We start from the raw sequence: 23,590 nt of genomic DNA, 5'->3' as shown, positions 1-23,590 counted from the left end.
ACTACACCACTTCAAGGAGGAAATGACATTTTTTTTGACAAGTGATTAGAGGAAAAGACTATGCAGAACTTGATGCCTGATGGGGAGATAAAATGAGGCTCCCAAAGCTGATTCCACATTTTGAGGTCTAGGCAAGTGGGAAGTCAAAGACGCTGTTTTACTTCACACTACAGAGCTTTTTATAACTAAAAACGAATCCTTCAAGTCAAAATGATGTCCAGGCTCTATATTTATTACAGTGCAATATACCTGCCCTATAAGGGCTTTGAAAAACACTTGACAGACAACCAGTGTGATAGGTCATCTCTTCAGAACACTTGAAAATTGAAGTTTATAAATTTTCAGTGAAAACCATGAAGAGCAAAATGTGGCATTTTGTGACTCTGTGTTGCCAAAAAGGTCATTGTCTTTGAAAAATGAGACTTGCATACACTTTTCCTAGTCAATAGGCTGAAAGACTAATGAGATGACATTCACGCTTACGACAGGCAGAGTCTCATTTTTCAGTGATCTTTCCAAGTGTTCATATTGACTGTGCTTTATCTTACCTCCCACTTATTGTAGACACTGATTTAAAATTTAACTTTAGCCTATGCTTTTTCTTACCATTATTATAAATGACTTTCACACTCACTAACCTTGTCACCTGATCCTTAATTTCTTCAGCTTCTGCAAAATGAGGATAAAAAGCCACAGCCAACAATTTTTGAACTGCTATGAGGGTCAAGGAAATCAAGTTTGCATAGGGTCTGGAAGGGACCAAGGCAGGGGCTGAAAACCCTACTGTTGAGAAGAATGGGGCCTACGATGCATTCTCCTTAGAACCATGTCACAGGTCATTATTTCCAAAACCAATATTTGGTAGAACACGGTTGTATGTTATTTTGGTCCTTGCTCAATACTCTGACTGAAGGAGTGCATTTTGCCACTCAAAACATGCATATCAAGATTTCAGTGTGAATTAAGAATAACAAAAAATAACCACTATTATGATCTTTTTAAAAAGATTTTATTTATTTATTTGACAGACAGAGATCACAAGTAGGCAGAGAGGCAGGCAGAGAGAGAGGGGAGGAAGCAGGCTCCCTGCAGAGCAGAGAGCCCGATGCAGGGCTCAATCCCAGGACCCTGGGATCCTGACCTGAGCCGAAGGCAGAGGCTTTAACCCAGTGAGCCACCCAGGCGCCCCCACTATTGGGATTATTAACGGTAGTTATGTGAACACCCACTTCTGAGCCAGGCACAGAGCTAGCTTTCACTGAATCCTTACAACAACACTGTGAGGGAGGCACTCGCTCCTCAGTAGAGGAGGGAACAAAGGCCAGAAGAACGGTAGCTAAGAAATGGTCTCAGATACAAATACATATTGCAAAAGAACTTGCCCAGGTTCATGAAGTGCATAAGTCAATGAGTCCTGATGAAAACCAGATTCACCCCTTTCCATGACACCCCACTATTCTACCCTACAATATTCTCTCCCACATTATACTATATAATTTGATATAATGTTAGAATAAAATGTCATCATACAGGGCTATTTCTGAGGTACCTAAACATGTGTTAGTTCTCCTAATTCAGTAAGTAGGTCTTGAGGGCCCTACTATGTGTCAAGTCCTATGCTATTTGCTATAGGGAATTCAAAGTTGATAGTTCCTGATTCCTGTTTGCCAAAGGAGCTGACCCATGAAGACATGTAAACAATTAGTCAAAATAGTATCCCAGGTAGGATCTGGGCAAAAGACAATGTTACATAGGCACCAACCAACCTCTAGATTCCAAGCCAGACCTTCAAATCTCTTCCCCTACTCAAGGCCAACAGAAGCTTCTTACAGATCCCCAAGGCACATTCCATATGTCCACCTCTTTGTTTCTAATGTTCACTCACCAAATGCCACCAAACTTTTGAGGCCCAAGACAAGGCACAGCTCTTCCGACAGTGACATTGATCACGCTTCCTTCAAACATCTCTCCTTTTCTTGGCAGTGGGTGAGGGGTACGAGTCTACCTTAGAACTGACGGGTGGAGACGAAGGCAGTCATTCCTCCATCTAGATTATACCATTCTTTATTTTGCACATTTTTAAAATTTAAATTTTTCTATTGCTCGTGTCTTGCTCTGTACATACTAATACACTGTTTTGGCAACTAATAAATCTTTCCATAGGCCCTAGTTTTCTGCCTAATGAAAGTGCAGTCCTTAAGGGTGGGACCCAGTCTCTTATTTCCTCTCCTGTTCCCAGAATACCTAGCAGAGCACTTTCTGTACACAGTAGGCATTATGCTCACTCACAATCATTGTGGAAAGACTAGTCGCTCCGGTTACATAGCAGACAAGCCTCCTTTCTTGTTTTAACAATTGCTTGCCTTATGATTTATTCTGAACAAAACCACAGTCTTCTTCACAAGAGCATTTGGACATTCTTCTGCTACCTGACATAGTTCTACTAGTAGCAGTAATGTAAACACTAAATTTAACTGTTGTCCTAAGAACACTGATTTCACAGAAAACTTAAAATATTTTATCATAGCAAAATAACAGGCCAGATCTTCAGACGTAAACTCAGTACCTCTAGTTCTACCAGCTCACACTAAAGTGCTTTGCTTCCCTATGTATGTGCCACGGCACCAGGCTTCTCCCTTGGTGAGCCGGGACTGATCTCCCTCTCTCCTGTTTTGGCCTCCACCCTGACGGCTACTTCCTTCTGTCAGGAATGGCTATGTTTATTTTCAGGGATTCAAAATCTAAAAGAAAATTTTCTCTTTCAAAGAAATGTCTGAATGACTGACTTATACACCCTAGTGATGATAAATATGACCAATCCACAGTTCATTCAAGTATTTTGAATTGACTATGTATGCCACACCTGACATAGTTTTCTAGAAGCATTACACCTGCCTACCAAGGAACTACTATCTAAAGAGTGCCAATGGACACTTAAAAATAATCACAACAAAGTGTTCAGTTCTGTAAATCAGCACAAATCACGTACTGGAATGGTAAAAGAAGAAGAGCTAACTTCACCATGAGAGAGCAAACAAGTTCCCTAGTAAAAAAAAAAAAAAAAAGATCAGAATGAAGATAATTCTGGGGCCCCTGGGTGGATCAGTTGGTTATTCATCTCTCTTTTTTTTTTAAATATTTTATTTATTTATTTGGAAGAGAGAGAGAGCATGAGAGGAGAGAGGTCAGAGGGAGAAGCAGACTCCCTGCCAAGCAGGGAGCCTGATGTGGGACTCCATCCTGGGAGTGCAGAATCACAACCTGAGCCAAAAGCAGTTGCTTAACCAACTGAGCCACCCAGGTGCTCCTGCATCTTATTCTTGGTTTCAACTTAGAAGCTCGTGAGGATGGTGAGATTGAGCCCCGTATCAGGCTCTGCACTCAGCAGGGACTCAGCTTGAGATTCTCTCCCTCTGCCCCCTCTCCCCCATTGCGTACATGCTCTCTCTCTCACTCACTCTTTCCCTAAAATAAATTAATTAATCAAAAAAAAAAAAAAAGAATACAGGTATTTCCAGGTAAAGAAAACATAAAGATGAATCTGGGAAAACATGGAGGGAAGAGCCAGACAAGAATGGTCATTCTATGTCACACTGAGCAGTTTGACTCTGATATGGGGCTCGATCTCAGGACTCTGGGATCATGACCTGAGCTGAAGGCAGACACTTAAAGGGAACCATATTTGATAAGAAGTGAATTTTATCTCAGTGTGGAAGATGAAGTGTGTCATTTCTGAGAATGGTAACTAAAAGAAGAAAACAGTCAGAAGGACCTAAATGAGTCCGAGAAAGAAATGGAAATTACCAGATTAGAAAGAAGTCAAGATTTCAAAAGATAACAAGGAAATAGAAACAGCAGGGTCAAGTAGCCAAACACATACAGATGTCATTAATTGTTTCCTAAATATGAGCTTACACAACACAAGTTCTAGAAGTATAGGCTGTAAAAAGATAAACATCTTGCCTACACTCTTCATATTTCATATACTTTAAGGTTTTCTTAGGAAAAGTCGTCTCTGAAATTTTGGAGAGATAAGACGAGGAGAACAGACAGAAAACAAGCACCTACCTTTCTTCATGCTCCCATAATCTTAAACTGACAACAAGAAGAGGAGCAGGGGGTGGGGGGAGTAATTTCCTTGGTAAGAAAGAAGAAATCCTTTCTCTTTTTCTAATTGTGCTGGGATATAAGGAATGTACTTCAGTTGACCATGCACTAAAATAATTTCTAGAAGCTAGAATGTCATTGGGATTAGACTGATAAGAATACATGCAATTATAGCAGGAATTTATGTTAAGAGCAATGATGTAAGTAGATTAAAAGAAAGTAAGATTAGAATACATATATATATATATATATATATATATACATATATATATATATTTTTTTTTTAAGATTTTATTTATTTATTTGACAGAGAGAGAGACAGCAAGAGCAGTAACACAAGCAGGAGGAGTGGGAGAGGGAGAAGCAGGCTTCCCCAGGGAGCAGGGAATCTGATATGGGGCTCGATCTCAGGACTCTGGGATCATGACCTGAGCTGAAGGCAGACACTTAATGATTGAGCCACCCAGGTGCCCCTAGAGTTTATTTTAAAAAAAATATAGAAGCTCATTATAAATACCGTTTCTTAAGAGTAAAGGAATGTCAAAGCTGAGGCAACACAAAATTTCCCCAAAAAGACCAAAAAAGGGGAAACAAATCTAAATAAGTACTTCCACATAAATAAACAAACAACCAAGGATTACTAAACATTTGAGGAAAACAAACAACAGGACAAAAGATATAAATATGAACAACAAAAAGAAAAAACCCTCCCAATATATCAGAGATAATTCAGAAGACAGAATATTAAAATGTCTAATCGGACTCCTGAGATCAGGTAAAGATTCAAGGGCTACAGCATTGATAAAATAGAACGCTGTGTAACAGGAGTGATCAAAGAACCACAGACCATTCTTTGATATTATAAATGTTTGGAAATATAATTATTATTATAATAAAACTAAAAGCTAATAAATGGCATGGAAGATAAAGATGAGAGAAGGTCTCCCATAATGTAAAGGTCAAGGAAATGAAGAAAAAAGAAAGGGAAAAAAACCCAAAACAACATGGAGGAACAATCCAGAAAGATCAACACATAAAATATGAGTCACGGAAAGAGTAAAAAAATATAGTAAAAGAAATAAGAAAAGGCAGAAGAAAAGATCCCTGAGCCAATGTAGGTTACAAACCATTAAACTAAAAAGACCCACAGATGGCTAAGTAATTTGAATGAAAAAGGAATCATGCTAGACAAATAGTGGCAAATGGGACAACTTCAAAGAGAAAGGATAAAATTCCTAACACTTCAGAATCAGACTGGTAACAAAATATAATCCCATTTCTCATTAATATCCTCCAAGAATGTAAGCACAAATATCCTCAAAAAAAAGAATAAAACCCAAGGGCACAGGTTCAGCTGGTAGGGTGCAACTCTTGACTAGGGGTCGTGAGTTTGAGCTCCATGTTGGGTGTAGAGATCACTTAAAAAACAAATAATTTTTTTTTTTTAAAGGCAGAGAAGGGGTGTCTGGTGGCTCAGTCAATTATACATCCGCCTTTAGCTCAAGTCAAGATCACAGGGTCCTGGGATCGAGCCCCACATCAGGCTCCCTGCTCAATGGGGAGTCTGCTTCTCCCTCAGACCCTTCCCCCTCTTCTGCTCTCTCCCTCTCAAATAAACAAATAAAATCCTTAAAAAATAAAAAAATTAAATTAAATTAAAAGGCAGAGAAAAAATAAAAACCCAAGGAAGTCAGAAATTCGTCTTTGCAGGGAACAGGATACCCCTGTAGCAGTAGGAAGCCATTATATGAAGAAAACTTCACACTTTCCCATTTCCATTAACACAGAAGAATCAAAGACTGAAAAAAAAAATTCAAACACAAAAATGAAAAGGCTTCTTAATTTAGTACTTGGACCTTGGCTTTCTTCCTCATGAAACTCTCATAAATACATTCGAAGAAACATCCCCCCCTTGAAGATGAATAATAAAATGGAACCATCAATGAATCCATACAAACATACTAACAATGGACAAAAAGGAATAAAGTAACAGGAGAAACAAATGGCAGGAGATAACTACTTGGAAGAAAAGTTCTGCCAAGACTGGATAAAATATAAGACCATACATTAATAATAAAAAAGAGAATTAATGAAGCAAAATCATGTATGTTCACCCAGAAAATTTAAAAGCAATATGGAAGAAACAATAAGACAGTAAGAGATGAAACATTAGCGGGCAGAGTTCAAGAGATTTAACTGCTGTATTGAAATCACTTGAAATCAGAGTTAAGGTAAACAAATGACAGATACAAGAAAAGCAGCCAAAGAGAGAAGAAAAACTGTTTTAAATTTAAGCATTAAAAATAGAGACAAAGTTAAGGAGATCTCTACACCTGTAACTGAAATCTCCATAGATAAAAATCAAAATAATGGAAAAGAATACATGTATTAAGATAAAAATATAAGAAAAATTTTGAGAGGCACCTGGGTGGCTTTCAGCTCAGGTCACGATCCCAGAATCCTGGGATCTAGCCCTATGTTGGGATCCCTCTCAGTGGGGAGTCTGCTTCTCCCTCTGCCTCTCTCCCCCAACCCAGCTTGTGCGCTCACTCACTCTCTCTCTCTCTCACAAAAAAATAAAATCTTAAAAAAAAAAAAAAAAAAAAAAATTATGCAATAAAATACCTATTGAAACGGCATGCTTTCAGGCCACCTGGGTAGCTCAGTGGGTTAAGCCTCTGCCTTTGGCTCAGGTCATAATCTCAGGGTCCTGCAATCAAGGCCCGCATCGGGTTCCCTGCTGAGCAGGGAGCCTGCTTCCCTCTCCCTCTGCTGCTCCCCCTGCTTGTGCTCTCTCTCCTTCTCTCACTCCCTGTCAAATAAATAAATTCTAAGAAAGAAAGGAAAGAAAGAAAGAAAGAAAGAAAGAAAGAAAGAAAGAAAGAAAGAAAGAAAGAAAGAAAAGAAAGAAAAGAAAGAAAGAAAAGGCACGCTTTATCAGAGAAATTCATTTCAGGAGTCAATACCAGATTACCTCAGTTAAGTTACTGGTCTTCAAATTTAAAGGTTTCTTGGGCACTGCGCCCCTGGGTGGCTCAGTTGGTTGAGCCACTGTCTTTGGCTCAGGTCATGATCCTGGAGTCCCATGGAGTCTGGCATCAGGCTCCCTGCTTAGCAGGGAGTCTGCTTCCTCTACTGACCCTCCTCCCATTCACAAAAAAATAATAAAAAATAATAAAAAAAAAAAAAGAAAAGAATTCTTGAGTGTCGAGACAAAAAAGCTCCAGCAGCTTTAAGGAGTGAATCCACCAGCTGCAGCATTTCCCTACAATACCACCCAACCACATGCTTAGGAGGACCTCACTGCCGCTGGTTACACCAGTGGGTAGAGTAATGCCCATGAAATTCCTGAGGAAACAAATATTTTGAGATTTTAAAATGTAGCCAAACTCAATTATAAAAGCAACAGCCAAAGTTCAAAAGTTTTGAACATATGCAAACACATAAAATCTTGTTCCCATGGGATCCTTTTGAGGCATTTACTAGAAGATAAACTATAGTCATCCAATAGATGGCTGAGAAAAATCAGAGTAAAAGGACTATAATGAATACCAACACTACTTATGGGACTAACACACTACATCATTGTGTTGCTATAATAAAATATAAGTAGTATAAGCTTTAACAGTGCATAAGTGATAAAACATACCAAAAAAAGATGAAAGTTGAGGAGGAAAAACATGGAACGTTACTCAGATCAAAAGATATTATTCAAAACTGATAAATCACAAAAGAATTTAAGTAAATTATTTTATAATGCTAAAATCAGCTAGTAGAGAAGAGAGAATCAAGAGGAAAATATTAATTTTATTACTGCTCCTTAGAGGAGATTAATAAATAATCTTTAAATAAACAAAAGGATTAAAGTTTTTTGTATCATTGCAGTCATGATGACAAAATATAAAACTTTCTAATTAAGAGAACACAATGCTAAAAAGGCAGAACACACTGTGAATTATTTCCAAAACCTATAAGAAATATAAAATAAAATAAAAGAACAGTATTCATACCAAACTTTCATGTTCTCTCAGTGTTTAAGAGAACCAAACTTACTTACTGAAAGGAAAAAAAAAAAAAAACTCCACATTTGAATTATAAAGCAAATGCCAGTTTATTCTGTGGGAAAGAGATCACAATGAGTGAGAAAGTCTGAAAACAAAAGGATGGGTGGTGAGAAGGGGGTAAAAAGGAGGGAAGGAGGGGTGGAGAAAGGACAGAGAAGCAGACAGGGAGGGAAGGAAGGAAGATGCACTGCTCAAATGAGGGTAAGACTGAACTCAGGGCAGAAGAGCAATAAACAAGCAATGAAGGAAACTTTATAATGCTGAGTGATATAAATCACAATAAAAATGTGTTGACTATGAATATCTAGGTGTCATATAATACACACATGTGATGCATATATTATAGGAGATATAGGAAAAATCAGATAGAAACATTATTAACCAACTCTCTCAAACCATGCAGAACAAGAAGTTTTTGTTTTGTTTTGTTTTTTTAAGTAGGCTCCACACCCAGCATGGGGTTTGAACTCATGACCCTGAGACAAGAATCGCAGGCTCAGCCAACTGAACCAGCCAGGAACCCCAAAGAAGAAGCAGACTAAAAAATACCTATAAGTATTAAAAATATAAATAGGCTAATATGATTAATAAAATATTTAACTGTTATATATTGAATTCTCAGGTTATATCAGAGATTATAACTTCTATTTAAGTAAGTGATTTAACAATAAAAATCTGGTCACATTCTAGGTCACAGATAAAACTGCCCCAAATTCTAATACTGGAAAGAGTAGAAACAACAGTGTGTGATCATAATACAACAAAATGAAAATTGCTACTAACTCTGGGGTTAGGAAGCATCTAAAAATTTTAAGACTCTTCACATAACTCTTCCAACAAAGAAAAAACAGGAGTTGAAATTGCAGACTATGTAATAGTAATAATGAATATGAATAGGAAAACATTATAAATCACATCTTATACTGCTTAAACAGTTCTCATATTATAATTCACCTCCTTAAGCAACTAATCTATTAATCTATTAATAAATAAGAATGGAAACAAATTCATTAGCATCCAAAAATTAGAAAATATCATGAAACTAAACCTGAAGAAAGCAAAAGGAATAAACTAACATAGGCAGAAGTAGAAATTAAAACTTGGAAAAAAGCAAAATGGTAGAACTGATAAATATCTGTTCTCTGGAGACAAAAATAAAATAGATAGTTGGGGAAACAAATCTAGGGGATAATAAAGTACCAATACACAAAAGAAAAAATAATACCAAAGAAACGAAGAAACAATTAAAAGAATATTAAGAAACTACTTCCTCCAATTTTATGCAAATAAAACATGGGTGAAATGGTTTATTCTTTAGGACAATATAATTATATATAGCAAATCAAAACAAAACAAAACAAAAAACCCAGAAAATTCGAAGACATCAATTACCAGAGAAGAAAATTGTCAGGGAGCTACCACCCAAAAAGGTGGGCCAGTTCCAGATAGTTCGTTTCACAGGTAAATTCTGTGTAACCTTTCATGAACAGATCATTTCTGTGCTATTAATTGTTGTAGAGTAAAGAAAATGTGAAATCATAGCCAAGAAAGTTAGAAGAACAAGATCAGTGAGAAGTGTCTTTCCATACCTGATATACTTAATATAAATCTATAGTCACCCACTTTTTTTAAAAAAGTACTGAAACATCCATATGTGTATGCAAAAGTTGACACTAAAAAGCAATGGAGAAAGGATGGAGATAATCAAAATACACTGACTGTAGCCATCTAAGTAAACTAAGGATACAGATTCTTTACCTAACATCATATACTTAAATGGACTCTAAAATTTGAACATTAAAGAGAAATTTCTAAAAATTAGCTAATTTATAAACAGGTTGGAAGAAATAACCCCCCCCAAAAAATGGTTTAACAGTCTTGTGGGGGGAAAAGCCTTAGTAAGTAAGCCCTACAAGCCATAAATAAAATCAACACATTTAACTCACAAATATTTGTAATGTCTATAGTATAAAAGACTCCTACCTAAAACTCAAGTGTAAGGCCCAGATTGTCAGTAAGAGAGGATGAATATCCAGAATATATAAAGAGTTTCTAAAAGTCTGGGACGCCTGGGTGGCTCAGTTGGTTAAGCAGCTGCTGCCTTCGGCTCAGGTCATGATCCCAGTGTCCTGGGATCGAGTCCCACATTGGGCTCCTTGCTCGGCGGAGAGCCTGTTTCTCCCTCTGACTCTGCCTGACATTCTGTCTGCCTGTGCTCACTCTCTCCCCCTCTCTCTCTCTGATAAATAAATAAAATCTTTTTAAAAAAAAATAAAATAAAATAAAAGTCAATAGAAAAAAAAAATACCCTCTCCTCAAAATGAACAAAGGGCAGAAATGAGCATACAATTCATAAACACATAAACATATTATACCATGGAATATAAAAACTTGGAAAGATATTCCTAGTAATAAGTGAGACATGCATTTAAAAAAGGCATTTTTTTCAGAATTGGACAAAAATTTAAGATGGATAATGTCAAGTGCTGGCACCAGTGTTAGAAAAAGAGTAATACTCTCAAGCACTGATAAAAGTAGAACAAAAGGCAACAAACTTTAAGAAAGGAAATTCAGCAGCATCTATAAAAACCTTAAAAAGCCAGGGGTGCCTGGGTGGCTCAGCCAGTTAGGCATCTGCCTCAGGTTCCGATCATGATCCCAGAGTTCTGGGATCAAGCCCCACACCGAGCCCCGCACCAAGCCCCTCACTAAGCCCTGAACTGGGCTCCCTGCTCAGCAGGGAGTCTGCTTCTCCTGCTCCCTCTACCCTTCCTCCTGTTCATGCTCTGTCTCTCTCTATCTCTCAAATAAATAAATAAAATCTCAAAAAAAAAAAAAAAGTTCTTAAGAAGCTACACCCTTTGAAGTAAATACTCCTTTCCTTGTTCTCTACCAAAAAAGTAGCATAAATATGAAGACATCTGGAGAAATGTTCACTGCATTATTGTTTACCAGAAAAAAATTTAGAATTGACTGGAAATGGTTGCATATTAAAATATATCACATTCAAACTATGGAATACTAGGTAGCAGTTGATAGCACTAAGGTATGGATTAACAAAAAAGACCGCAAAACGATACTGTTGAAATTTTTAAATTACAGAACAGAACTTAGTATCACCCCATTTATGTAAAAACAAAGAAAATGCTTGTACTTTATATATGCACATTAAGTGTAGGTAAGTGCATTGAAAAAGACCTAGAAAAATTCATACCAAATTTTTAACAATCTAATCTTGAGAGGAAAGTGAAATTGAGGAGAGAGATAATCATGAACTGGTTATTTTCAATGTATTTATTTTTATAATTTTATATTAGTTATTATTCTGTAAAATTAAAATATAAAAAGCTGTAAGACTACTCACTAAAGGGCAAGTACTTAATAAAAATAGTGTGCCATGAGCTCTGACTGTTCAAATATTGACAATGTCTCCTTAAGAACCTTCACTGTGTTCTTCACTTTTTTTTTTTTTAAGGTTTTATTTATTTGACAGAGAGAGATTACAAGTAGGCAGAGAGGCACGCAGAGAGAGAGAGGAGGAAGCAAGCTCCCTGCCAAGCAGAGAGCCCGATGCGGGACTCGATCCCAGGACCCTGAGATCATGACCTGAGCCGAAGGCAGTGGCTTAACCCACTGAGCCACCCAGGCGCCCACTGTGTTCTTCACTTTTGAGCAGTTCTCTCTGATATTGACATTTAATCCATTTTATGATATATTACCCATTTCTGTAAAATATATTGTTTTAAGGAGTACACATCACTTACACAATCAGCAAATATTAGAACTGTCTATGAGGCCATCTTGTATAACTTAGTACCCAGGAATTCCTTCTAAACTAACTCCTCTGGCCAGATGATCATTCAGCACACATTGGAAACCTCCAACTACAGAAAAATAATAACCACTGTGTGTTGGTATCTCTGCGCCCACTGGGTTATTAACTATTAGCTAAATGAAGGAGTGCTCTAGTTTTTAGGGGGTACTTTCTTGTGGTAAAGATCTCCTGCCCTCAAGTAAAAGAATCGAGTGTGATTTTAAAGAGGGAATCATGAATAGCAGATATAAAATATATTTTCACTACCAGACATACATACCACCTCTATCTGGAGCATGTTCTACCTTCTATCTTTCTAATTAAATTAGAAACTGTTCCCCTCTGTCTTCTAAAGACCATCATTTTGTCTCCTGTAGTGTGCTGAGTAATGTTCTTTACCATCACCAAAAAAGTCCATGTCTCATCTCTGGAAGCTATGTATACGTTACCTCACACAGTAAAAGTTTGGCAGATATGATTAAGTTAAAGATTTTGATTAAGGGATGCTTATCCTAAGTTATCCAGGTGGCCCCAAAGTATTCATAAGAGTACTTATAAGAGGGGGGCAGGAGGGTCAGAGTCAGGGAAGGCTATATACCTGTGGAAGCAGAAAGTGAGAGATAAAAATGCAGAAGCAGGGGTCAGAATGAGGCAGAACCAAGAGCCAAGGAAAGCAGGTGGCCTCTAGACACTAGAAAAGGCAAGGAAATGGAGCCCTCAGAAAGAATAAGGCCCTGCTGACACCTAGGCTTAGATTTCTGAAGTTGTAAGAGAATAAATATGTGGGGTTTTTTGTTTTGGTTTGGTTTTTAAAGACTTTATTTATTATTTATTTGACAGACAGGGATCACAAGTAGGCAGAGAGGCAGGCAGAGCAAGGAAGGGAAGCAGGCTCCCCACTGAGCACAGAGCCCAAAGCAGGGCTCGATTCCAGGACCCCAAGATCATGACCCGAGCCAAAGGCAGAGGCTTTAACCCACTGAGCCACACAGGCACCCCAATATGTGTTTTAAAATACTAAATTTGTTGTAATTTGTCACAGCAACAACAGGAAAGTAATATATCCCTCTTTCCCTACCACCTTCTTAGGAGCCTTACTTTATATTCTCCTTTCTCTTCCAGTATTTAAGCTTTTCTCAACCAAATTCCTCAAATTGGCTTTTAAGCATATTGAAGCCCCTGGATCTGAAAACAAAGAATGCTGAAGTTTCTCTCCACCTAAAACATCTACCTTTTCTTTTACCAACAACAAACGTCTCCAGATCTAATCTAAGGGCTCTCCTCTGAAGGTCTTAATCCACCCAATGATCCCCTTGATGCTAAGGAACATTCCATTTACACTTCAGTATCATGTGGACAGTTTTGGCTCACCTCTCCCTGTTGACTCTACTTTGGCCAGCTTATTCAAACCTAAGATTTCAATCACCACAACTCTAGGTAGATACTCACTAACTTCCATCTCCTGCTCAGATGGCTCTGTGAAGCAAGACACCCCTATATTTCATTGGCTGTGTGACATCCCCATTTGAGTGACTCAAATGCACCTTGAACTCAAAAAAATCCTAATCAAACTCATGATGTCACTGTCTACCACCCAAACCTGGTGCTCTTCCAGTGTTTTCTTTGGCTCAGTGAATGGCATCACCATCCATCCAGGTGCATAAGCCAGAAATTTCATAGTAATTCTGACATGCCCCACTTTTCAGATCCTATATCCAATTTTTCACTAAGTCCTACTAATTTTATTTTCTAAATATCTTCAAAATCAATCTATTTATTTTTATCTCTTATAACACACTCTAGGAATGACGTGGAAGCTTCTGATCTCCATGACCACTCACCTCTCCTTCCCCATGGTCACTGGAATAGTTAATAGGAGAATACAGAAATTTTAATGCTTATACAAAGATTTTCCCTCCTTACAGTTTCACCATGATTATCTATCTGAATCCCTCAAAAATAATCTCTTTAGGTTTTTCCCCTGTTCATGTCAGTCACTCCAGGCCCAGAACCCCTAGATCATCCATTCTTGAGTCCCAAATTCTCTGCTTAGGATATGTACATCACCTCCTTTCACCTTATCACCCACACTTCCCCAACTACTGAAATCCTTTACTATGCCTCTGGATCTCCCAGTCAATCATGAACAAAATCCCACAAAATTCAACCACTTCTCTCAACTTCTCCTTCCTTTTAACTGAACCCTGATTATCAATGAAGATCACTGTTTCATACTTAATGGCCCTAGACCCACAGGTGGGCAGAAGTCTCCTTGTTCCTCATTGCTCTTTTTTAGACAGATCTCCCTTCTTCTTTTCTAAATTTGCCTACCATTGAATCTTTTATCATTAAACTATACCACCCACTATTCCTCCTCATAGCAGCTATCTCTGGTCATCTGAGCTACTGTCATGAATGCCTTAAGATTATCCATCAGATCAGAGAACAGAGTGAGTGACTATCCTCGGGGAGAATGCAGCTTCATCTAGAATTGCTCCAATTATCCATACACAATGTCCAACATTTGATAAGAAATCCACTGGCATCTGAAGTAACAGAAGTAGTATAGGGCAGGAGGGAAAGAGACCATGGAAAAAGATCTAGATATTGAGGTGAGCAGATATGGACTTCGAAATAATTGCAATTACTGTGTTCAAGAACATAGAAGACAAATGCAGAATTCATAAAAGAGCTCAAATCTATAAAAATGAATGAAATAGATATTTTATAACATTTTAAACATTATTTTGAAGCATGGATATTTTTAAAATATTATTGAAAGGACAAAAATGGAATTAAAAACTCAAAATGGCCTTAATAGCAGGCAGGGTATAGCCAAAAAGATTAGTGAACTGGAATATCTCAGTAAAAACATTCAGACTGACATAAGAAGAGCAGAGTAGAAGAGGAAAAAAGAACATATGTATATGTAAGATATGCACAAGGCAAGAAAAACAAAAGTCATAATGGCAGCTGAGAAAGAACCAGAAAAATAATATTTGAAGAACTTTCTTCACTTATTCAAGACACTCCAAAACTGAGGAAAGCCATCAAGTCAAAGAATTAAGAAGCACTATGCATGTTAAGCAGATAAATATCTGAAAACAATAATTATGCTCAAGAAAAGATAAAGGAAAATCTTAAAAGCAGCCTGGGGCGGGGGGTGGGGGGGACAGAATCTTTGAAAATCCAATGACAAGACTAGCAGTTAATTTCTTAACAGAAATGATAAGAGTCAGAAGACAATGAAAAGACTCTATGAAATATTAATAGAAAATAATGGCAGAAGTTAATATGCAATAAAAATACCTTTCAAAATAAAGACATTTCTGGGCAAAGAAAATCAGAGATAATTTGTGACTGGCAGAATACCATTAAAATAAATATTAAAGGGAATTTTTCAGGCAAAAAGAAATTGATTCCAGATTTTTTTTAATTGCAGAATATAAGAAAGAGGAATGGAAAAAGTAAATATATTGGTAACTCAAAATGAATTTTGAATGAACATATCCATTAACGTTATCAACATCTTATGAAATTTAAAATATGTGTATGATTAAAATATAAGATGACATTCACACAAAGGATGAAAGGACAATAATAGAACTAAGTGATCTGAGTTATGGTGACAGGATCCCTTGGGTAAAGTAAAAAAACCATGTTATAAAGTCAAGGACAGTACCAAGGAATAGTAAAATAGTACAAAACTATACGATGATAGAGTGAAATAGCTAAATGATTTAAAAATACTTGGTTAGTCCAAAAGAAGGAAGAAAAGGAAAAATAAGTAACATAAAATAGGTGGGAAAAGAGTGAAAGGTATACAATAAACGATTTTCAGTTGTAAAACATTGTACTCATTTTTACATTAAAGTTGAAATAATTTCTTCATGGATTTTCTAATCATAAAAACATTCTAGGTAAGCTTAATGAAGCAGTTTTTCTTATTTTAGGGTATGTCCTTTACTGGTGCTGAAAATCATACTTGTTTTGTCTTCCTGCGAATCTAACAAAATTAGTTGACCTCATTTACACTTCGGCATTAAATCAAATTCTGTGTTAACATCCAGAGTTTAGAATGGATTATATTTAACTCAATTTATAAACTATAGAAGGTTTAACCCAAATTCAATTTCCATCATCTTTTTATTTTAAATAGGAAATTTTTATTTGGCCCAATAAGGAGTTTTATTCTATCTTTGTGATTGTGACACAGATATGCTCTGCAATGAAATGAAATAACATTTAGGAGACCAACACTAATACTAATGTTGTGATGTCAGGTTTAAAATTAATCCTTATTTTCTTAGAGAATTTTTATCTACTCAAAAGCTTTGTTGAAAGAGTGAAACCAGGGCTGCTTGGGTGGTTCAGTGGGTTAAGCCTCTGCCTTCAGTTCAGGTCATGGTCTCAGGGTCCTGGGATGGAGCCCCGCATGGCATCGGGCTCTCTGCTCAGCAGGGAGCCTGCTTCCCCATCTCTCTCTGCCTGCCTCTCTGCCTACTTGTGATCTCTGTCAAATAAACAAATAAAATCTTAAAAAAAAAAAAAAGAAAGAAAGAGTGTAACCATCTCTACTTACTAGATGTGATGCTGCCTGATTCATGAATTGTTTAATAAAGCCATTTAGATCTTCAATCAATTAATCAACAATGAAAGGTGAAACCACAGATGACTACATCTTTGGGTTATATTGAGATAACCTGTATCTGAACCCTCTTAATGATGGTGTGAACTGAAGTAAGGCACTTAACTTACCATGCTCAGTCTCCTTATAGTGATAGTACATGGAAATAATATGAATTATACATATTAGCTGCTAGTATCATTTATATGTTGTTAATATTATTGGTATTATGTTAGAAGACTTGAGTTTTCATCCCTTGTCTTCTACCAACTCAGAGCATCTATCCTTATCTGCAAAATGCATTTTTAAAAATGGACTTCAAGTATTTTTCCATTTATAAGGGGGAAAAAATTAAAACAAACTTGAAAACACTCACTTCCTGAAAGAAACAAAAAGATTTGCCTTTTTAGACAAAGAGAGATGACAAGGATTAAATCCCTACAATTTAAAAGTTCTTTTCAGGAGACTTAAGTATTTTTCTCTTATCATTACTGCAAAAATACAAAGGAATACATTGTCTTGCCACAAATCAATGTCACCCTGATGACTGAAGACACAAAATTAAAGCTGCTCTCCTCCCAAATATAAATCACACCTAACAAACTGCCATATAATGTCTTGCCTGTTCCTGTTCCTCATATTTATCAAGAAACTGCTAATACCTTTATAAAAGTTACACATTTCCTTACAGTTTATAGGGAAAACTACAACTTAAAGAACAGGATATTCCACTATCTTCAATTTCATCAGTGGGAAAGAAGCAGAAGAGAGAGGCATTTTGAAAGAGACCTTAATTCTCCGCAGATTTATTACCCTTGATCCCAAGTAGCAAGTCAGTTTCTTCTCAAACCATTCCCATAGGCAAAAGAAGTTCGATGGTATAAGAAATGTCATTAAAATGCACAATATTTTCAGTGACAGCTGTATTGTGTTTGACTTTCATTTTTCTTGATAGAAACTCTTTAAATACAGGACTAAAAGCTAAGTATGTCCAAAATACCTGACGGTATTCCCGTTCCATTAGCAAAGTGCTTCCAGCTGTTGATAAACATCAAAAAGTTGTCATAGTGATAATATAAAAACTTCTAATCCAGACAGTCAACCAAGCACAATGTGGTCATTCGTCAGCTCCACGAAGATAAACAAAGCCCTCCACATTTCCTTTGCTGCATGCAGTATGCGATGGGGCACCAGGACAGCAACACCTTCCCATTAGCTCATTCATCCAACCAAACTTATGGAGTCAAACTACAAATGAAGCACTGTTAGAGCTTCGCAGATCACAGGTGAGTATGACACCCCCCCCCAACTCCCCCAAAATCAGTGCAGTGTGTCGGGAATGCACGAATCCCATGCACTGGGCCACACAGAGAAACAGAGTTACGGAGGTTGGAGGAAGCTCGTAAAGGAAGAGGCTGTGGAGGTGGACCTTAAAGAGAAGGACTTTGCTGGAATAAATAGGTGGCAGGGAGAACCCCACTCAACAGAACAGCGTAACATCATGGGCTAGATCTGGGAAACAGAGAAATAAATTTTGATTAGACTGAAGACATAGAGAATAGCAGGATATACGATTGGAAAGTTTCCCTGGAACCACTCTTCTGGACAACTTGAATATTAAGTGTCAGAGTCTGACGTTAATTTTATAGGCAATAGAATCCAGCGAAGGTTTTTAAGGAGCGTGACATGACCAGAGCTGTTCTTTTGGGAAGACTTAATCTGGCGGCCATTCATCAGATGAACTCATACGGAAACACTGCAGGTCCCCTGTTTTGCTTCTACAGACTTCTACCACTTCTACCTTCTAACAGACTCTAAGTGTCGCTTTGTATTTAATATTCTAGCTCCCATTCCCATATATACTTTGACTCTTCTCTTTGTGCTGACCTCTGTCTTGGCCATATAACACGTGCTACAGTATTCAAAGAAACCTTCAGAAATGATCTAGTGCTACCTTGAGGAAGACCAGAGTCATGTTCAATAACCTTCATGCTAAAAACAGCCCAGACATCACTTTTAGAGCCAGAAGTCTATATTTAGATTCAAGTGCCTTGATCAAAACGATAAGCTTAGGGGAGCAAGCCATCTGAAGGAGAAAGAATAATTACCATATTGGGTACGGGCCTCCTGGGGATTATAATTTCCACTTTATAATAATGCAATTGATGATCAAAGATGTTAGAGGTTAACTCGCTCAAAACCACAAGGCTGACATAATGCTTGGCAAAATTTGGACCCAGAAGGGGAAAACAGAAGAGAGAAAATAATGAAACACATAATGTTCTCTTAGCTGAATAAAAGACTGTAGGCTTGAGATTAAATGAGCCTATCAAGCACAGAGCCAAACAGTGTATTTTTTATGAGAATTTTTAACATATTTTAGTGAAATATCATAATCCCAACAGTAAAAGAAAAACTGCAAAGCTTCCAGAGAGAAGATTAAAAAATAACAATAATAAACAAATCAAAACAAAAAGTCTTACTTAACAAATAAACAGGAATCAGTTCAGCAATAAGCTTTTTATCTTCAAAACTAGATGCTGAGTGACAGTGGATTAATATCTTTCAAGCTCTGAGAGCAAAATTATTTTGAACCTAGAGTGCTATATCTGGCCAAATTATTAAAAAAGACTGAGGGTTAAGAGAAGACATCCCTAAAAACGGAGCCTCCTTCTCTAGTTAATTATAGGTGACCATCTTTTCTGTTTCAGGCATGATGCTGGGTATTTGTTCTCTCAGGTACACTACTCGGTTAAAGGCAGTTTTCTCCATTAAAAAAAAAAAAAGTTGTATTTTAGTGTTAAAAAAAAAAAATCCATTTACTGGAACACTGTATTTCCCAAACATGCTAACTCCAATATTTTTACAGATGAGCTATTTTTAATACTGGAATTGACACAATAATGTAATGCTGTTTATATTACCAACTCTCGCGCCACAGATGAACAGAAAACTTTGCTGACAATAAAAGAAAGGAATGAACGAGGGAGGGAGTCTGTTGGACAGTCAATGAGTTGAAAATCTAATAAATACTTAGAGGCAAAAATCCTGACTCATTTTTATTTTCCTTAATTCAAAGTCTGCTAACATTACCGACCAGAAACTGACATTTGGAATGATCTTCCAAAGTAAATTTTCATTTGAGATATCTGAACCATTATAAAGAAAACTGACCCTGACATAAAAATTTTCTCACACAAGTGAAAGCATGGCATCAGCAGCGAGTGACGTGGAACCACTGTAGATAGCATCAGAAGGAGGTGAGCACTCCTTCCTGAACACAGTGTTTGTCACAGCTACTTCTGATGGAAACATCCAGTTCCAAAGACAGTCCCAGCATTTGTGTGGGGCTTCCCTCCTCCTCTTTCTGATGCTCCCACCTTAGAACCGCAGTGGTTACCAAAATATTTCTTCAGCCAAACGAGATGGTCAGCTTCTCGTCAATTATGAAGATAAATCTGCTTCCAAACTTCATAAATTCTCTACCAGTAAGACGAGTTAAACCTCGAGCCACTTAAAAAAAAAAAATTATGCCACGTGGAAAAATGCTTTTATTATTTAAATGATCCATTTACTGGTTTTATAAAGACAAAAAAACGACTGACAATGCCCAGCCAAGGGCAGGCAAGAAATGCAGAAATGTTGCCAACCTACCTCATCTTAACAGCAGCATCCTTATGTTCTCTCATTAGACTCTCCTGAGCAGATTGAGTATGACTACTGAATTAAATAAAGGCCAAAGAATTTTTCTACTCAAATCAACAGACCATCTGGTCTGCTATGCTGTTTCTGCCAGTGGTCACAGCAGAAACTTTGAGAAAGCAAATGTGGACATCATTACAGAGCTTTATGTAGGTGGAGAGAGAACAGGATTCTTCACTGTGATTGTGGGAGAATATGCATTTTCTGACCACATGTTCAAATATTGATGAGGAGGGACTATGTGATAATGACACAGGTTTAACAAAGACACCAGAAGATACAGATGCAGCAAATGGTGGAGAGCCTTCCAAAGTGACTGTCTCAGAAGTTATTCAGGTAAATCTCATCCTGTGGAGCTTTAGTCCCAACTGTTTACCACCAATCTGTGTTTTTATTTTCAGCCACATTTATCCATTTGACAGTTTGCTAACAAAGGAGAGACCACTGTTTTCTGGCATAAATGGGAGGAGTTGCAAGCTATTTTAGGTAACATGGTTCTAAAATCAAACCAGGAGTTTTGAATATTCAGCGCACTGCAGGAAAGTGATTTTGAGAAAAAGATGGTTTCTGTTTAAACCTCTCAGACACCTTTATCAAAATTCACGATTCAGAGAAATCACTCCAAAAATTTCTTCTGGGTAGCATTCATTTAAAGGTACCTATCAGTTGCATGACAAAACTGATGGGGTAAAAGTACGCTCAGTTTGTTGAATGAACACTTCAAAGTACATAGGAGCCTTTCCTGGACCCAATGTGTACATTTACAGACATTTTACAGGAGATGGAATACAAGACCGTACTCAAGTGCTATTTATAATGATTTGTGATTATTGCTGTTTTTGCTTTTGCGAAACTATCCTACTAGGATGTATTTAGTTCAAATTACAACTATAATAATACTGTGCCCTTGGAAAAAATACTATCCCAGTTAAAATATTCTACTTTGCAGTTTCACAGAAAATGTCACACAAAGTTTTCAGACATCCTATATCCTTATTTTAACAACGTTCCTGTCCACAACTGATTTTATATTCTTCCTAGGGAACACCAGCGTGCTCAAGTCCAGCAAAAAGCTCAGAGACTCATTAACTTCAGAGATTTCCTAGTGTGCATGTCATTCTCTAGAACTGGCTTGAAACAACTTTTCACTCTTTCTTAAAATCAGATAGTCACAAGGAATTAAGATCAGTCACCAATGGGAATGTGTAAAAGATAGTTATCAATGTCCCAAGAACAAGTCAGTTGTTCCAAAACTATTGAGCGGTAATACCACCACTAGAAACAATGTTACCTCCCAGTGAACTGAATGTGACTGCACTTTTTCAGATCTATCAGTTCTGTAATAAATAAATTGTTGGGGCGCCTGGGTGGCTCAGTGGGTTAAAGCCTCTGCTTTCGGCTCAGGTCGTGATCCCAGGATCCTAGGATGGAGTCCCACATCGGGCTCTCTGCTCAGCAGGGAGCCTGCTTCCTCCTCTCTCTCTGCCTGCCTCTCTGCCTACTTGTGATCTCTGTCTGTCAAATAAATAAATTTAAAAAAAAATCTTAAAATAAATAAATTGCATGACCTTAAACCACACTCAAAGGAAGCTAAATCCAATAGTTTTGGGGGGGGGGGGGGCAAGGAAACTATTATTGAGATCATAAACTGGTGCAAATGATATTTAACTTACGCTCTATACACAGCACATAGCACCTCGTTGAAGTCCTGCATAGCATGGAATGAAGACTAAACACATGTCTTTTACAGCAGTTTCATCTGAACATATGGCTGAAACTACTTTCTGCTTTATAGAAGTGGTTTCACTTTTTAAAAATTTCACAAACAAGACATTATCACCTTCATCACTACATGAAAAGAAAATATTAACTTCATTATTTGCTATTAAAAGTGCTCTAAATTCACAGCTGCCCTGGTTCTTTTCTAATGCACATTTGCAAAACTGCCCCTTGATTTATTAGGTGAACAGCTCCATCGTGTATGTAATAACATAGCGATACTTGGCTGTACTCCTATTACCAATTATACAGTTTTTCAACCTAGTGAAATTATTTGGCCTAATGAATTTCTATCAGCCCTAAGGAACTGCTTTCAGTTCTAATATTAAGCTGATCAGAGATAATACACAGACATTTCTGTGTATTTAATTGAGAATTCCTCTCAAACCCAGTGGTTAACGAGATAAATTGGCACTTAAAAATACTCTTCCCACTAGTCTTCTGCGTAGAATGTAGGCTTTCTATGACTAGGGATGGAGAAAGAGTGCACAGGGAGATCATTCTGGCATTCGCATCTCAAAATGAGGTGCCTTCCACCCCAGGAAGTAAAGGGTTTTGACTGAATATTGCTGAGAGTATCTATCGAGTGACAGACTTGGAAAGCTTCAGGACTAAACAAAACAAATTTCATATTCATATATATATGAATGGGGCACCTGGGTAGCCCAGTCGGTTAAGTGTCTGTTGATTTCAGTGCAGATCATGATCTCGGGGTTATGAGATCTGCTCCATGCTGGGCATGGAGCCTGCTTAAGATTCTCTCTCTTGCCCTACCTCTACCCCCTCCCCACCCACCAAAATAATAAATACATACATAAATAAATAGAATAGAATAATTATTGCTCCCCCCCATGCCCAACATCAATAATAACCACAAGCAGAGCTCTGGGCCCAGGGTATCTTAATAGTACTTCTTCAATAAAATTCTTCAATAAAAGAAGTTAAGAGAAAAGGCTATTCTACCCAGGTCCAACTGGATCCTATCCAGTGACACCTATCCAGTGATTTTGTTAATTTTCAGAGAATCTGGATATATATGAAAGTCTAGTACCCTCTGATCTTCCCTATTATTGGTCTGAAGAGCAGAGGTCTTCAAAGGCCTCAGGGCACTTTAATTCCCTATCATTCCTCACTAATCCTCAGAAACTACTTCTTGATCCCACTGCTTTCTCCAAAGCAGTATCTATTATTCTGGGCCACTGGGCTACATGCTTCATAAGCTTGGCCCAGAGCCTCTGTTTCAGAGGCTACTGATCTCAGTGAGGCCTTTGGGACCCAATGCTGAACAAGCCAGCTCTCACTTGGAGGTCCTGCTTCTTGGGCACCGCCAACCTGGGATCCAAGCAGGTGGCTGGCAACAGCTGCTAGGCACACTGTGTTCATTGAACCTTTCGTCTTCATAGTCTGGCATTCGTGTACATAGCAACCTGCTAACAATCTGAGAAATTAAAGAGGGGACCTGCATGCAGTGACATTGTAGAAAGATTAGAAAACAGG

General features: G+C 37.5%; 1 protein-coding gene across 3 annotated transcripts in view; it reads right to left on the bottom strand.

Annotated features, from left to right (window-relative positions):
- The window catches only part of GRB14 (growth factor receptor bound protein 14), a 114,211-nt gene that overhangs the window by 62,961 nt on the left and 27,660 nt on the right, over positions 1–23,590 (bottom strand). The window lies entirely within an intron of this gene.

This window comes from Mustela nivalis (genome assembly GCF_964662115.1).
Source record: "Mustela nivalis genome assembly, chromosome: 11".
NCBI lineage: Eukaryota > Metazoa > Chordata > Mammalia > Carnivora > Mustelidae > Mustela > Mustela nivalis.
The sequence above is the reverse complement of the archived record's forward strand: the minus strand, read 5'-3'. Positions and strand labels throughout refer to the sequence as shown.